General features: G+C 32.6%; 1 protein-coding gene and 1 long non-coding RNA gene across 2 annotated transcripts in view; one reads left to right on the forward strand and one right to left on the reverse strand.

Annotated features, from left to right (window-relative positions):
* Positions 1-2,459, forward strand: part of LOC122266224 (sodium- and chloride-dependent GABA transporter ine) — a 96,895-nt gene extending 94,436 nt beyond the window's left edge. The window contains exon 12 of the mRNA XM_086537089.1: positions 1-2,459. This exon is cut by the window's left edge and continues 290 nt beyond it. The gene's annotated coding sequence lies outside the window, so the exon portion shown is untranslated.
* Positions 2,460-2,513: 54 nt separating this feature from the next.
* LOC122266221 (uncharacterized) overlaps positions 2,514-5,000 on the reverse strand; it is an 8,255-nt gene continuing 5,768 nt past the window's right edge. Inside the window, exons 3-4 of the long non-coding RNA XR_006224389.2 lie at positions 4,681-5,000; positions 2,514-4,549 (exon numbers count right to left, since the gene is read on the reverse strand). The exon at positions 4,681-5,000 is cut by the window's right edge and continues 10 nt beyond it. This is a non-coding gene — a long non-coding RNA (uncharacterized LOC122266221). The remainder of the gene's footprint in view (positions 4,550-4,680) is intronic.

Genomic DNA, 5,000 nt, shown 5'->3' on the forward strand with positions numbered 1-5,000 from the left:
TGGGACCAAGCATATTTATCCTAAGAGGGCAAAGCCCAGGTATAGTGCCTTTTTATGATATGTTCTTATTGATTTTGTATAATCAATTTTTCAGAATGAAGCACTGAAGAATATGGCATATATCATGTAAGGTCTATATTATTGTTTTAATTCTTTAGAATGAAAGATCTTTTTATGTAAGAAAAAAATTATATTCTTATGAACAGTGTTTTCTTTTTCTACATGAGAGTTGATTATTAATTATGAAAGCAAATCCAGTATTCAAATCTTAATTGGAAGTATTTATTGAAGTTAACATTAATGTAATTTAAAGTATTGAAGAAAGTATTAATGCATTTCCCACAAACAAATAAAAAAACAATTATGAGGCAGCTTCTTGGTGTAAATTCCATTCCTGGTTAAAATCTTATATTTGTATTCAAAGCACAAAAGCACCATTTTAGAATAGCATTATAGAAGACTATTAAGACAAAATAGGAACATTTGTCCAGTGACATATGTGTGTAATATCCTGTTTATATTTTTTATCCTTTTTACTATAGGAAGGTATTTTTTATTGAATCTCCCTTGAAGGGGGTCTTCAGAAAAAATATTATTCATATTTTGACACAAAATGAGCATTTTTATACTTTTCCTAAATGTATCAAGGATTCAGCAGATATTTAGTAACAGTGATGTCATTATTTATTTTATACAATTCTAGTATGGCCTGTATTTAGCCCAGGCAAATAATTTACTAAGCTAGTGAGTGGCAGTGCCTATACTGTGCATCTGAAGACAGGTTTTCATATAAGGATATTATTTTCAGAATTTGCAGTATTCACATAAAACAGAATTCAGGTAGATGTTTTGATGATTTATATCAAAATTTGGCAACTCACTTTTTCTTTGTTTTCTATTTACTGATTCATGACTTCAGGATTGATTATTCCAATATTAAAAAGAACCATGTTTTTAATTTGTGTAAGAATTGGTACAGTATTGCTAAGATGAATGGTATTATTTTTGGAACTGAAATGATGACAGTATAAATGCATTTTTTTCATTTTATTAGTCAGTATGGTAAAATCACATACTACCAAAAGTATTGTTAATATTTGAAGTGAAAGTAGAGTAATCTCCCTGGGAAATATTTTGAAATAGTAACTTCTGTGATTTCAATAACTTTTTCATCCATCTCCGGCTGAAGTCGAGGCAAAATGTAATCAAAGCAAAGTACTTTTAGCAATCTGTAAATACTCTGAAAATATATGCATGAGCAATATTGAATATATTTTAACAGTTATTATGATTAAAGATTTCTTTTTCTTTCATCCTTCTTCCTTTTTTCTTAGTCTTGATTGTTTGTTTTTTAATTGTTATAATGAAAGAATGAGCTCTGTATGTCTCTCTATTTATGAAACATTATAGCCAAATGCCATAGATCACACAATAACAAAAGAACAGCAGATCTGTGAAATACAGTAAATGTACAGGATGCACTTGTGGTTGTGTTAATTACCATTTTCTAAAATTAATCCCTTGGATGTTTCAGACAGTTATCAATGAGACATCTAGTGCAGCTCTGTAATATCACTTTTGTCGGGAGTCCCTATAAATGATCTAATTATGTCAAAGAATATCCTAATACTATTTCATATTTCTAAATCCCGTTGGCCATAAGAAATGCCGTTGATGAATTATACTGTAAGGCAAGATGCAAGAATAAAAAGGTTTACAAGAATATTCTTCCTTTTAAGGATTACAGATTCTTTTTGCTGATATTTTTAACCTATGTTCTCTCTACTTTGTTTGCAGTGAGAGAGAATTTAAGTGTTTGATAGCATTTCTATAGCATTGCACTTCTGTTTTCCTGTTTGACAGTATGGCACTCACTTGTGTATGAACATGTATAAATGTATGAGTATTTTTTTGATAGTTTTGAAACAGATCTCCAAGTAATGTTACTTAGGTAAAATCAACGACTTCAATATCTGACTGATGTTCATCTATATATATATATATACACAGTAAGAAGCTTTGTAAAAATAATTTCCAGGTAACTAAGTACCACTGGAAGGAAGTTATTGTTAAATGAAGTTCCATATTCTATTTCTATTTGTTATTTTTTTAACATATTAAATGGATTTTTTAAATTTATTAATGTTGGATTATTATACTCATACTGAACTTTATTTTTTAATCATGTGAAGGCATTAGTATCTTGTAACTATGTGAAAGATTTAATCATTATTGTATATTTTGGTAACCCATCTAATGGGTTAGGGATGCTTTCAGTGTACCATGGATCATTTAGTATCACACTGGTGATGTTCATTTTGTATATAATCATCAAATTGTAGGGTAATACTATCTACTCATATTTACAAAGAGAGATGCACAAGACAAATATGGTATTAAAGCAAGTATTATCATTATAACTTTTTTTTTCTTTGCCAAGAAATATATTACCACTTTGATATCTCTGGTCTGACTTTCCTTTTTAAGCCAAAGTATTTTTTTACCCTTGTGTATTCATTTGAATATTTGCTGATGTTTATTCCATTATTGCTAGTCAAATAAACCAGAAATCTTGCTAGAACACTCATGTATAACAAATAGCAACCACCTCAGACAGCTTACTTAAGCAAGATTTTGTCAATAATGATTTTATCAAAATATAGTAAGAAGTAGAAAGTTTTCAAGAGAGTTCTCTTAACCCTCTCTGGACGGGTGATACACCATGGGTACCATGCATTCAAGGCCCATTCGCAGGGTGCCATCATACAGCGTCGATCATTTAATTGATTTAGGCCTATACGTTCGAGAGCCCCGGCATTGCGACTTGCAAGGCTGGAATGCCCCCGGCATGAATGGGTTAATGTTGATTTTGCTGTTGTTTTTATTGATATTATTTATACTTAAATCATCATCATCATCATCAATATTACTACTATTACTTCTATTACTACTTTGATCAGTTAACCCTATGACGACGGTGTGTAACACCCTTCTGACACAGCTAAATTCCCGATGCCGGGGCGGCATGCCAGTGTGACGTTTCCAATGCAATATTGCAATGGCCTGGCGTAGGGGTTTTCGCGTAGCGCGTGCCCCATAGGGAAAGGGTTAAGCACCAATTTCCACAGGGAAAGGTGTTGCAAACTAAAAGTCTCCAGCAAGGAAAGCAACTTGGGAAAATGAAAGATGAGGATAAACAGTAATAATAGAAATGAAAGGGAAGACTCAGTTAGTACACTCTTTCAAGAAAAAAAAGCTACCAGTTTCAATTTCTGAAGTTTCACCAGTTTCAAAGTATGACTAAGAATGTCATTCCACGGTTTTTGGTTGAAAGAAGCTTTTTGGAAAATTGATAATGATGAACCAAAGTTATTGTATCATAAATACCCACCACTCATCATACTTTAGCCCTCTGGTGGTTGGAATAAAAAGTATATAGCTTCTGATACACTGAAAACATCATGTAGTATAGGCTATATGCAAAAAAGTTTGATCAATTATATTTATCATTATTTTTTAAAGTATCAGCAATTTGTCAGACGGAATATGTAAACAGGTTAAGAGCAGATTTAACATCTGCAATTCTATTTTCGTGTGAAGAATTACTTTCAATCATATTTATGTCTTCATTGGGAAGTATGGTTTTACCTCCACAAAGGAATACAGCTAAACATCCACACAATTGACATTCTTCCCAGGTTTCAAAATAACATTAAGGACACCAAGGCTTCACCAAACTGTTTGGCATTTAGGTTGTCTGTATTATCACCTGATTTAGGTGATTCAAGAAGGAGAAATGTTAAATAAATTCAGTTCACATTTTCCCATTTAAGTAGGGCTTTTATGTTGATTTTCCAACCCCTCTGACAATATGTGTCTTTGCATTAAAAAATACCAATCAATATTATCTATGAAAAAGTTAATCCAGGGATACTCCTACAGTGTTGTAAAGCGTACTATTGCAGACACAGGATTGTATATAATCACTTTCGCTTTTACACCAGTGGTTTCCAATACTGATATTCTTTAACCATGTTTTGCAGGTAAGGTTCCTTTGTACCATTCTCTGATAACACTGACACTATTAATTATGTCCATCCATTTGTAATTTTTCTAGTCATGAAGACCATGATTAAAGAAATTCTCGTTACCTTATATGCCAAAGTCTTGTCTTGTGTTTGTAAAAGTCACAGGCATTTCATCAAATATCTAGGTGTACACTTGTTCACTTCTGTAGATGGTTTCAAATTTATATTTGAATCCTTATTTTTTATTTGAAATATTCAAGTCTTTCAAGTTATTTTGAAAGTTGTTACTGATGTCAGTGCAAATATTCTTCTTAAGTAATTATAGGTCAGTAGAGTTTGATAGTAGAGTTGATGACCATCTTGCTGTAGGATTGAGTGCACAGTGTCAGTCCTCTTCCTGATTTGATATTAGCAATTCCAGTCCTATATTCCTATAAGATAGCTTCTTCACTTGTTTTCGAAGTCAATAAATGGTACACTATTAATTTCAGTTCTCTTTTTCATAATGGTGATTTAAAACTCTGTAAGAGGATTAAATATATGAAAATTGCTTTTTTAAATAAAAAAATCATGTTATACACATAACATTACTTTGTCCATGTTACATTTTGAAATAGTTTTCATTATTTTGTATATAATATATAATAATTACCATGGCTGCTTGACTGCTTAACTTCAGCTATCTGGAGCACATTACCAACACCACTGGCGATGGTGTGGATTGGGACAGAAAGAAAGGTCTCATTGTCGATGAGGCCCAGCAGTAGTGAGGGAAGCCCAAATAGTTTTGAATGATGACAACTTCATATTGAGGGAGGCCCCATCATTGGTGAGTGAGACCCGTCAGTGGTGAGGGGGACCCTGTCAGTGGTGAGGCAGGCCCATCAGTGGAGGCCGCAATTATGATAAGGGAGGCCCTGTCAGTGGTGAGGGAGGTACTTCCTCCAATCATCTAAGTATTTTTCCTGTCAT

Source organism: Penaeus japonicus, unplaced genomic scaffold, assembly GCF_977035675.1.
Source record: "Penaeus japonicus unplaced genomic scaffold, GWHDUDI00000001_assembly GWHDUDI00000005, whole genome shotgun sequence".
In the NCBI taxonomy this organism is placed as follows: Eukaryota; Metazoa; Arthropoda; class Malacostraca; order Decapoda; family Penaeidae; genus Penaeus; species Penaeus japonicus.